At 48.2% G+C, this 12,957-nt stretch overlaps 1 protein-coding gene across 1 annotated transcript in view; it reads right to left on the bottom strand.

The window, feature by feature from the left end:
* LOC134957870 (uncharacterized oxidoreductase ZK1290.5-like) overlaps positions 1–12,957 on the bottom strand; it is a 530,010-nt gene that overhangs the window by 134,711 nt on the left and 382,342 nt on the right.

Here is a 12,957-nt window from a genome sequence, read left to right as displayed (position 1 = left end):
CTTATTCCAAGATGGAATAAATCTATTTTTTCCCTCAAAATTCTACACACAATACCCCATAATGACAACGAGAAAAAAAAATTTTTCAGATTTTTGCAAATTTATTACAAATAAAAAACTAAGAAATCACATGTACATAAGTATTCACAGCCTTTGCCATGAAGCTCAAAATTGCATCCTGTTTCCACTGATCATCCTTGAGATGTTCCTACAGCTTAATTGAAGTACACCTGTAGTAAATTCAGTTGATTGGACATGATTTGGAAAGGCACACACCTGTCTATATAAGGTCCCACACTTGACAGTGCATGCCTGAGCACAAACCAAGCATGAAGTCAAAGGAATTATCTGTAGACCTCCGAGACAGGATTGGCAAGGCACAAATCTGGGGAAGGGTACAGAAAAATATCTGCTGCTTTGAAGATCCCAATGAGCACAGTAGTCTCCATCATCTGTAAATGGAAGAAGTTCGGAACCACCAGGACTCTTCCTAGATCTGGCCGGCCGCCTAAACTGAGCGATCGGGGGAGAAGGGCCCCAGTCAGGGAGGTGACCAAGAACCCCATGGTCACTCTGTCAGAGCTACAGCATTCCTTTGTGGAGAAAGGAGAACCTTCCAGAAGGAGAACCATATCTGCAGCAATCCACCAATCAGGCCTGTATGGTAGAGTGGCCAGAAGGAAACCACTCCTTATTAAAAAGCACATGGCAGCCCGCCTGGAGTTTGCCAAAATGCACCTGAAGGACTCTCAGACCATGAGAAAGAAAATTCTCTGGTCTGATGAGACAAAGATTGAGCTCTTTGGCGTGAATGCCAGGCGTCATGTCTGAAGGAAACCAGGCACCGCTCATCATCAGGCCAATACCATCCCTACAGTGAAGCATAGTGGTGGCAGCATCATGCTGTGGGGATGTTTTTCAGTGGCAGGAACTGGGAGACTAGTCAGGATAAAGGGAAAGATGAATGCAGCAATGTACAGAGACATCCTGGATGAAAACCTGCTCCAGGGCGCTCTTGACCTCAAACTGGGATGACGGTTCATCTTTCAGCAGGACAACGACCGTAAGCACAAAGCCAAGATATCAAAGGATTGGCTTCAGGACATCTCTGTGAAGGTGCTGCAAAGAGCAATGGGCGAAACTGGCCAAAGATACAGTAGGTGTGCCAAGCTTGTGGCATCATATTCACAAATACTTGAGGCTGTAATTGTTTACAACTATTGTCCCTTTGCTGCAAACACTTGTTTCATAGTAATACAATAAAAAACAGGATTTTGATACCTAACGGGAAATCCTTTTCTCCTAGTCCGTAGAGGATGCTGGGGTCCACTTCATGACCATGGGGTATAGACGGTTCCACAGGAGCCATGGGCACTCTTAAGACTTTTCAATGGGTGTTAACTGGCTCCTCCCTCTATGCCCCTCCTCCAGACCTCAGTTATAGGAACTGTGCCCAGGGAGACGGACATTTCGAGGAAAGGATTTACCTTAATACTAATGGTGTCATACATTCCAGCTCACACCTCAACCATGCCGCACAACATGGGATTCAACATAACACACGCCAACAGGCATGAACCAATTACAGCAAACATGCTGAAACTAATAAAACACAACATGTGTAACTCTAATAAACAAAACTGCAGGTAAAGTACGCACTGGGACGGGCGCCCAGCATCCTCTACAGACTAGGAGAAAAGGATTTACCGGTAGGTATCAAAATCCTGTTTTATCATACGTCCTAGAGGATGCTGGGGTCCACTTCATGAACATGGGGTTTATACCAAAGCTCCAGTACGGGCGGGAGAGTGTGGATGACCCTGCAGCACCGATTGACCGAACTTGAGGTCTTCATCGGCCAAGGTGTCAAACGTGTAGAATTTTGCAAATGTGTTTGACCAAGTAGCTGCTCGGCAAAGTTGCAATGACGAAACCCCCCGGGCAGCCGCCCAGGATGAGCCCACATTCCTAGTGGAATGGGCCTTCACCGACGTCGGTAACGGCAATCCAGCCGTAGTATGAGCGTGCTGAATCGTACTTCTGATCCAATGCGCAATAGTCTGCTTGGAAGCAGGACACCCAATCTTGTTGGGAGCATACAGGACAAACAAAGACTCTGTTTTCCGTATTCGAGCTGTTCTAGCGACATAAATCTTCAAAGCTCTAACCACATCTAGAGACTTTGACTCAGTGAACGTGTCAGTAACTACTGGCACCACAATAGGTTGGTTTATGTGGAAAGATGAAACCACCTTTGTAAGAAAATGTTGACGAGTTCACAAATCTGCCCTATCTTCATGGAAGATCAGGTAAGGGCTCTTGTGAGATAAGACCCCCAACTCAGACACCCGCCGTGCGGATGCCAATGCCAAAAGCATCACCACTTTCCAAGTGAGAAACTTCAACTCTATCTCTTGTAGAGACTCAAACCAATCCGATTGAAGAAACTGCAACACCACATTAATGTCCCATGGTGCCACTGGAGGCACAAATGGAGGCTGAATGTGCAGAACCCCTTTCACGAAGTTCTGAACCTCTGGAAGAGAGGCCAATTGTTTTTGGAAGAACACTGACAAGGTCGAAATCTGGACCTTGATTGACCCCAATCGGAGGCCCGCCTCCAAACCAGCCTGCAGAAAATGGAGAAAACGTCCCAACTGAAACTCTTCCGTAGGAGCCTTCTTGGATTCACACCAAGACACATATTTTCTCCAAATATGGTGGTAATGTTTCGACGTTACTCCTTTCCTGGCCTGAATAAGGGTGGGGATGACTTCCTTGGGAATACCCTTACGGGCTAGGATCCGGCGCTCAACAGCCATACCGTCAAACGTAGCCGCGGTAAGTCTTGATATACGCACGGCCCCTGCTGCAGCAGGTCCTCGCGAAGAGGAAGAGGCCGAGGATCTTCTATGAGCAACTCCTGAAGATCTGGGTATCAAGCCCTCCTTGGCCAGTCTGGGGCAATGAAGATTGCTCGAACTCTTGTTCTCCTTATGATCCTGAGCACCTTTGGGATCAGTGGAAGTGGAGGGAAGACATACACCGACTGGAACACCCACTGGGCCACTAGCGCATCTACTGCTATTGCTTGAGGGTCTCTCGAACCTGGAACAATATTTCTGAAGCTTCTTGTTGAGATGAGATGCCATCATGTCTACTTGAGGAACTCCCCAAAGACTTGTCACCTCTGCGAAGACTTCTTGGTGGAGGCCCCACTTTCCTGGATGGAGATCGTGTCTGCTGAGGAAGTCTGCTTCCCAGTTGTCTACTCCCGGAATGAAAATTGATGACAGATCCTTTACATGTCTTTCTGCCCAGAGGAGGATCTTCGTCACCTCTGCCATTGCTGCTCTGCTTTTCGTTCCACGCTGCCTGTTTATGTACGCGACTGCTGTTACATTGTCCTACTGGATCTGCACGGAATGATCTCGAAGAAGATGTACCGCTTGTTGAAGGCCATTGTAAATGGCTCTCAATTCCAGCACGTTTACGTGAAGGCAGGCTACCTGACTTGACCATTTTCCTTGGAAGCTTTCCCCCTGTGTGACAGCTCCCCAGCCTCGGAGACTTGCATCCGTGGTTACCAGGACCCAGTCCTGAATCCCGAACCTGCGTCCCTCTAGTAGGTGAGAACTGTGTAGCCACCACAGGAGCGAAATCCTGGCTTTTGACGACAGGATTATCTTCCGGTGCATATGTAGGTGGGATCCCGACCACTTGTCCAACAGGTCCCACTGGAATACCCTGGCATAGAACCTGCCAAACTGTATGGCCTCGTAGGCCACCACCATCTTCCCTAACAACCGAATGCACTGATGGATCGACACACTCAATGATTTCAATATCTGTTTTACCATTTTCTGGATTTCTAGAGCCTTTTCCACCGGAAGAAATACTCTCTGAACTTCTGTGTCCAGAATCATCCCAAGAAAAGACAATCTTGTCGTCGGTTCCAACTGTGACTTTGGATAATTTATGATCCAACCGTGTTGTTGGGGTATTGACAGGGAGAGTGTTATGTTTTGTAACAACTGCTCTCTGGATCTTGCCTTTATCAGGAGATTGTCTTGATAAGGAATTATATTGACTCCTTTTTGACGCAGGAGAAACATCATCCCCGCCATCACCTTGGTGAATACCCTCGGCGCTGTGGAGAGACCGAAAGGTAACGTCTGGAATTGGTAATGGCAATCCTGAACCGCGAATCTCAGATAAGCCTGGTGAGGAGGATAAATGGGAACATGCAGGTAAGCATCTTTTATGTCTACAGACACCATGTAGTCCCCCTCCTCCAGACTGGAAATCACTGCCCTCAGTGATTCCATTTTGAACTTGAATCGTTTCAAGTAGAGATTCAGATTTTTCAGGTTTAGGATCGGTCTGACCGAGCCGTCCGGCTTCGGAACTACAAAAAGGCTTGAATAAAACCCCTCCCCTTGTTGTGACAAAGGTACCAGGACTATGACCTGATCCTGACATAATTTTTGGATAGCCGCTGTTACTGCTTCCCTTTCTGGAAGAGAAGCTGGCAAGGTCGATTTGAAAATTCGGCATGGAGGAACGTCTTGAAACTCCAGCTTGTATCCCTGGGACACTATTTGCAACACCCAGGGATCCAGGCCAGACAGAATCCAACCTTGGCTGAACAGTTTGAGACGTGAAGGAGCCCCAGCGTCATGATGAAGATTTGGCAGAAGTAGGGGTAGACTTCTGCTCCTGGGAACCTGAAGCTGCTGTGCACTTCTTTCCCTTTCCCCTTCCCCTACCCGCAAAGAAGGGGGAACCTCTCGCTTTTTTGTATTTATTGGGCCGAAAGGAATGCATGTGCGGGTGATATGTCTTTTTTGCCGATGCAGTCGCAGAGGGCAAAAATGTCGACTTACCTGCGGTAGCCGCCGAGACTAACGCAATCCAGTCCATCGCCAAATAAGGCCTCACCTTTATATGGGAGAGCCTCCATATTTCTTTTGGAACCTGCATCCGCGTTCCACTGGCGAATCCACAATGCCCGCCGAGCCGATACTGCCATGGTAGCGGCTTGTGAACTCAAGAGTCCAATATCTTTCATCGCTTCTAGCATGTATAGGGCAGCGTCTTTGATATTCCCTAACTTAAGGAGTATCTCCTCTTTATCAATCGTGTCAATTTCTGATGACACGCTTTCTGACCATTTTTCAATAGCGCGACTCACCCACGCGCAAGCAATTGTGGGCCTGAGCAGCGTACCATTGGCAACATAAATGGATTTCAATGTTCGGCTCTTTTAGTGAAGCCGTGCCAGGTGCAGGGAGAATTACCTTCTTTGTCAACCCGGACAGTGCACTGTCTAACACAGGGGGTGACTCCCATTTTTTCCTGTCCTCCACTGGGAAAGGATAAGCTATCTGAATTCTCTTGGGAATACGAAATTTCTTTTCGGGAGTCACCCTTATCCCTTAAAAGAGTGGATTAAGCTCGTGGGAAGGAGGGAAAGTGACCTTAGATTTCTTTTCTTTATAGAAATAACCCTTCTCCTGAGGTACAGGAGTTGCTTCCGTGACTTTCAGAACTTCCCTTATAGCCACAATCATATATTGTATATTTTTTGCCAATTTATGATCTATTTCTCTGGAGTCACTATCGTCGACACAAGAATCAGTGTCCGTGTCGGTATCAGTATTCACAATATTCGCAAATGGTCTCTTATGTGACCCAGAGGGGTCGCCTGCAGATGGAAGAACAGAGCCCTGAAAAATCACATCCTCCACAGATTTTCTCCTGCACTCAGCATGAGATGCAGACTTATCTAATCTCCTATTGATATGATGCATACTATCACGTAATTCTTTCACCCATGCAGGCACTTGGTGTGCCGGCAGCGCCATCACATTACACTTCTGTGTCCCTAAAATGGTTTCCTCCGGGGAGGAACTCCCTGTCTCTGACATGTCTTACACACGTGTACAACACACACACAGACACACTGGGACTTATAGGGGACAGACCCACAGTTATATCTGTCAGAGGGACACAGTTTAGGAGCAGCCAGTTCACAACTCCAGCGCCAGTATCTAATGGCTGTGAACACAGAATGCCCACTGACATGCAGCGCTTTTTACACAGTAAAACACACTTGTAAAGCACCAAATTCGCTTGTGCACCCTCCTGTTTTGCACCCTGATACTTGTTGTCAGAAGTGAAGGAGGACCAGCGATGTCTCTGCAGCCTGAGGAGAGAGAAAATGGCACTAAGCACAGTGTGCTAGCTGACTGAGGAAGAAGCTCCGCCCTTTTTACCTCAGAAACTTTTCATAATATTTATACTGGCGGGGGTAGGGCTGTGCCTGGGCATCTTATGCCCCCTTTTTGCCAGTTTATAGAGGTGTTTTTGCTGCCCAGGGCGCCCACCCACTGTGCCCTGCAGTGCCTGTGTGTGTGGGCAGCAATGGCGCGCTGCGCTCCCGCCAGCCGCGCTGTACCTCAGCCGTCACTTTTCTTGATAGAAGATCTGTCTTCTTCTACTCACTTGTCTTCTGACTTCCGGCTCTATGAGGGGGGTGACGGTGTGCTGCGGGGGTGAGCATCTAGACACTGCTAGCGTTAAGTACCCTTCAGGAGCTAATGGTGTCCTGTCAGCCAGAAGCAGAGCCATGAAACTCTTCAGGAAGTTGGTTCCTACTTCTGCCCCCTCAGTCCCACGAAGCAGGGAGACTGTTGCCAGCAGTTCTCCCTGAAAACAAAAATCCTAACATAAGTCTTTTCAGAGAAGCTCAGTAGAGCTCCCCTAGAGTGCATCCAGTCTGCCTGGGCACATTTCTAAAACTGAGGTCTGGAGGAGGGGCATAGAGGGAGGAGCCAGTACACACCCATTGAAAAGTCTTAAGAGTGCCCATGGCTCCTGCGGAAACGTCTATATCCCATGGTCATGAAGTGGACGCCAGCATCCTCTAGGACGTTTGAGAAACATTTTTTTTTAATCTTAGCACTACCCACAGAAGGTGCATATCTCAGTGGTTCTTGCTTATAAGTGGTTCACTTTCTTCTCACTATTTAGAACACCTTTCACCACATGCTTTATAATTTCCTATCAACTTCTTACCTTGTGAAATTGAGACTGTTAACACTAACATCTTAACTCTGAAGTTGGAAATATACATACTTAAGCTTGGTACACACTAGCAGATATATCTGCAGTTCAATCGGGGAGCAAGAGTGAGTGGGAAAGAGGGAAGGTGTCACAGAGATAGAGAGAGAGAGTGTCAGGGAGAGAGTGCAGAGTACTATATAGGAACATAGACGGATGGATGTGGTCAGCATAGACGGATAAGGGGAGGGGGACATAGATGGACTGAGAGAGCACTATATGGGGGCATAGACAGACAGGCAGGCAGGCGGGATGGAGGAAGGGGGTATTACCGTCAGCAGGACTGTATGGCACTCTTTGAGCACGATCCATCCATCATCTGTGCGGCACACTACTACAGATATGCTTCCGCACAAGAGACTCCGGGACACAAAGAGTGTGGCTCTGCATATCCCCCTCCCCCCTTCACCAGGAGTAAATTGCCTTACCCCGAAACCGGTGCGCAGCAGTACTATTTGAAAAAATAAAATAAAAAAATAAATCCACACGCGGTGCAGTGGGATTTCTTGCTGGGCCTTATAGCAGTTACATCATCTGCACCCCCTATAGTTCTGCCATTGCATAGCGGGGATGCACCCTGGCCAGTGTGACCACACTCCCTAGCCCCATTCACCAATCAGCCTATGCACCTCATGTAGACGTTCAGACTGGGAACCCTGAGCGGCAGCAGGAGCAGAGATGGACACCACAGCCGGGGCTGGCTGCCTCACCCTTCTCTTTCACTCCAGGGGGTTTGGGACTCTGCGCTGCATATCTCTCACAGGTCATGCAGTGGGGAGGAGGCCCGGACCATCTTTCCTCTCCCGAATAACCAGAGACTCCGTAGGCAGCACAGGTAAACACATGCCCCCGCCCCCGCAGGCAGCACACGGACTTCTCCCCCCCAGCAGAGACAGCACATAAATGGCACATCGAACCTTCCCCCCCCGCAGGCGGCACATTGCTCCACCCCCCTGTAGACGGTACCTTCCTACCCCCCCCCCCCCCCTCCCACACACACACACACTGACAGCACATGGACTAGAAGTGCGATCCCCGCACAGTTGGTAGTGACAGCCACCGCTGACATACCCCTGAGTACAGGGGCTTTGACGGGAGCCGGGACACGTAAACTAATTTAAGCCCCTCTAGAGATGGCCAACCTATCACGTGTCAACAGCTTGGCCATACACACAGCACGATGCACCAATATATATTGGTCATCGTCTGTGCAGCACCGCCGACTCTATGGGGTCAATTTATTAAAGCTTCTAAAACAGAGAATTGGTGATGTTGCCCATAGCAAATAGCACCCAATCAGATGTTGTCTATCATTTTCTAAAAGTCAATAGAGAAATAATAGACAGCATCTGATTAGTTGCTATGGGCAACATCACCAATTCTCTGTTTTAGAAGCTTTAATAAATTTACCCCAATATGCCTGTGAACGACGTTGTTCACAGAGATACCGTTTGTACACACCTGCCGATCCATTACCGATATATTGGCCAATCAATTAATCAGCCAATATATCTGCCGGTGTGTACCCAGAATTTGGCTGGATACACACTACACAATGCCTATACCCAGCGATGACACGACCGCTTTATCGATATATTGGTACACCCCGCATTTACCTGCATGCTGTCATCTGCAGGGTCGGCCCATCTCATGCACAGTACATCAGATGGGACAATGGTCGGGAGGGCAAACCCGCCAGTGCACGCTATGCCGTATGGACGATAGATCCTTTTTGATCTGCATCAGAGCGATATGTCATCCAAGATGTTATTTAGTGTGTACCCATCTTTAGTTAACTGAGAAACCAACAGTAAAGTCATGCATATATTTTTATTAAGATTAGTAATTAAACAAATATCCAATGTATTATATTAACCAGATTTAGTACAGCTTTATGAAGCTAAAAATAAGAATTTACTTACCGATAATTCTATTTCTCGGAGTCCGTAGTGGATGCTGGGGTTCCTGAAAGGACCATGGGGAATAGCGGCTCCGCAGGAGACAGGGCACAAAAAAGTAAAGCTTTACTAGGTCAGGTGGTGTGCACTGGCTCCTCCCCCTATGACCCTCCTCCAGACTCCAGTTAGGTACTGTGCCCGGACGAGCATACACAATAAGGGAGGCATTTTGAATCCCGGGTAAGACTCATACCAGCCACACCAATCACACCGTACAACTTGTGATCTAAACCCAGTTAACAGTATGACAACAGAAAGGGCCTCTTAAAGATGGCTCCTTAACAATAACCCGAATTAGTTAACAATAACTATGTACAAGTATTGCAGATAATCCGCACTTGGGATGGGCGCCCAGCATCCACTACGGACTCCGAGAAATAGAATTATCGGTAAGTAAATTCTTATTTTCTCTATCGTCCTAAGTGGATGCTGGGGTTCCTGAAAGGACCATGGGGATTATACCAAAGCTCCCAAACGGGCGGGAGAGTGCGGATGACTCTGCAGCACCGAATGAGAGAACTCCAGGTCCTCCTTTGCCAGGGTATCAAATTTGTAAAATTTTACAAACGTGTTCTCCCCCGACCACGTAGCTGCTCGGCAGAGTTGTAATGCCGAGACCCCTCGGGCAGCCGCCCAAGATGAGCCCACCTTCCTTGTGGAGTGGGCTTTTACAGTTTTAGGCTGTGGCAGGCCTGCCACAGAATGTGCAAGTTGAATTGTGTTACAAATCCAACGAGCAATCGACTGCTTAGAAGCAGGTGCGCCCAACTTGTTGGGTGCATACAATATAAACAGCGAGTCAGATTTTCTGACTCCAGCCGTCCTTGCAATGTATATTTTTAAGGCTCTGACAACGTCCAACAACTTGGAGTCCTCCAAGTCGCTAGTGGCCGCAGGCACCACAATAGGTTGGTTCAGATGAAATGCTGATACCACTTTAGGGAGAAAATGCGGACGAGTCCGCAGTTCTGCCCTATCCGAATGGAAGATTAGATAAGGACTTTTATAAGATAAAGCCGCCAATTCAGATACTCTCCTGGCAGAGGCCAGGGCTAGTAACATAGTCACTTTCAATGTGAGATATTTCAAATCCACCTTTTTCAATGGTTCAAACCAATGGGATTTGAGGAAATCTAAAACTACATTTAGATCCCACGGTGCCACCGGAGGCACCACAGGAGGCTGTATATGCAGTACTCCCTTGACAAAAGTCTGGACCTCAGGGACAGAGGCCAATTCTTTTTGGAAGAATATTGACAGGGCCGAAATTTGAACCTTAATGGATCCCAATTTGAGACCCATAGATAATCCTGATTGCAGGAAATGTAGGAAACGACCCAGTTGGAATTCCTCCGTCGGAACCCTCCGATCCTCGCACCACGCTACATATTTTCGCCAAATGCGGTGATAATGTTTCACGGTGACTTCCTTCCGTGCCTTAATCAAGGTAGGAATGACTTCTTCTGGAATGCCTTTCCCTTTTAGGATCTGGCGTTCAACCGCCATGCCGTCAAACGCAGCCGCGGTAAGTCTTGAACAAGACAGGGACCCTGCTGTAGCAGGTCCCTTCTCAGAGGTAGAGGCCACGGTTCGTCCGTGAGCATCTCTTGAAGTTCCGGATACCAAGTCCTTCTCGGCCAATCCGGAACCACTAGTATTGTTCTTACTCTTCTTTGCCGTATGATCTTCAATACCTTTGGTATGAGCGGCAGAGGAGGAAACACATACACTGACTGGTACACCCAAGGAGTTACCAGTGCGTCCACAGCTATTGCCTGTGGATCTCTTGACCTGGCGCAATATTTGTCCAGTTTCTTGTTGAGGCGAGACGCCATCATGTCTACAATTGGTCTTTCCCAACGGTCTATTAACATGTTGAAGACTTCTGGATGTAGACCCCACTCTCCCGGATGAAGATCGTGTCTGCTGAGGAAGTCTGCTTCCCAGTTGTCCACGCCCGGGATGAACACTGCTGACAGTGCTATCACGTGATTCTCCGCCCAGCGAAGAATCTTGGCAGCTTCTGCCATTGCACTCCTGCTTCTTGTGCCGCCCTGCCTGTTTACATGGGCGACCGCCGTGATGTTGTCCGACTGAATCAACACCGGCTTTCCTTGCAGGAGAAGTTCCGCCTGGCTTAGAGCATTGTAGATTGCTCTTAGTTCCAGAATGTTTATGTGAAGAGACTTTTCCAGACTCGTCCATACTCCCTGGAAGTTTCTTCCTTGTGTGACTGCTCCCCAGCCTCTCAGGCTGGCGTCCGTGGTCACCAGGATCCAATCCTGAATGCCGAATCTGCGGCCTTCTAATAGGTGAGCCTTCTGCAACCACCACAGAAGTGACACCCTTGTCTTTGGTGACAGGGTTATTCGCAGGTGCATCTGCAGATGCGACCCTGACCATTTGTCCAACAGATCCCTTTGGAATATTCTTGCATGGAATCTGCCGAATGGAATTGCTTCGTAAGAAGCCACCATTTTTCCCAGGACTCTTGTGCATTGATGTACTGACACTTTTCCTGGTTTTAGGAGGTTCCTGACCAGATCGGATAACTCCTTGGCTTTTTCCTCTGGAAGGAAAACCTTTTTCTGAACCGTGTCCAGAATCATTCCTAGGAACAGCAGACGAGTTGTCGGGATTAAATGGGATTTTGGAATATTCAGAATCCACCCGTGTTGTCTTAGCACCTCTTGAGATAGTGCTAAAGCTGTCTCCAGCTGTTCTCTGGACCTTGCCCTTATTAGGAGATCGTCCAAGTATGGGATAACTAATACGCCTTTTCTTCGAAGAAGAATCATCATCTCGGCCATTACCTTGGTAAAGACCCGAGGCGCCGTGGACAATCCGAACGGCAGCGTCTGAAACTGATAGTGACAGTTTTGAACAATGAACCTGAGGTACCCCTGGTGTGCGGGGTAAATCGGAACGTGTAGATACGCATCCTTGATGTCCAAGGATACCATAAAGTCCCCTTCTTCCAGGTTCGCTATCACTGCTCTGAGTGACTCCATCTTGAACTTGAACTTTTTTATGTAGAGGTTCAAGGACTTCAGATTTAGAATAGGCCTTACCGAGCCATCCGGTTTCGGTACCACAAATAGAGTGGAATAATACCCCTTTCCTTGTTGTAATAGGGGTACTTTGACTATCACCTGCTGAGCGTACAGCTTGTGAATGGCTTCCAACACCCTCTCCCTTTCGGAAGAGACGGTTGGTAAGGCAGACTTCAGGAAACGATGAGGAGGATCCGTCTCTAATTCCAACCTGTACCCCTGAGATATTATCTGCAGGATCCAGGGGTCTACCTGCGAGTGAGCCCACTGCGCGCTGTAATTTTTGAGACGGCCCCCCACTGTCCCCGAGTCCGCTTGAGAGGCCCCAGCGTCATGCTGAGGTTTTTGCAGGAGCCGGGGAGGGCTTCTGTTCCTGGGAAGGAGCTGCCTGTTGGTGTCTCTTCCCTCTTCCTCTGCCTCGTGGCAGGTACGACAAGCCCTTTGCTCTCTTATTTTTGTAGGAGCGAAAAGGCTGCGGTTGAAAGGTCGGTGCCTTTCTCTGTTGGGGAGTGACTTGAGGTAAAAAAGTGGATTTCCCGGCAGTAGCCGTGGCCACCAAGTCTGATAGACCAACTCCAAATAACTCCTCCCCTTTATACGGCAAAACCTCCATGTGACGTTTTGAATCCGCATCGCCTGTCCACTGTCGTGTCCATAAGGCTCTTCTGGCTGAAATGGACATAGCACTCACCCGAGATGCCAGTGTGCAAATATCCCTCTGTGCATCACGCATATAGATAAATGCATCCTTTATTTGTTCTAACGACAGTAAAACATTGTCCCTATCTAGGGTATCAATATTTTCAATCAGGGATTCTGAC

Source organism: Pseudophryne corroboree, chromosome 9 (assembly GCF_028390025.1).
Source record: "Pseudophryne corroboree isolate aPseCor3 chromosome 9, aPseCor3.hap2, whole genome shotgun sequence".
In the NCBI taxonomy this organism is placed as follows: Eukaryota; Metazoa; Chordata; class Amphibia; order Anura; family Myobatrachidae; genus Pseudophryne; species Pseudophryne corroboree.
This window is presented reverse-complemented; position numbering and strand designations above follow the sequence as displayed.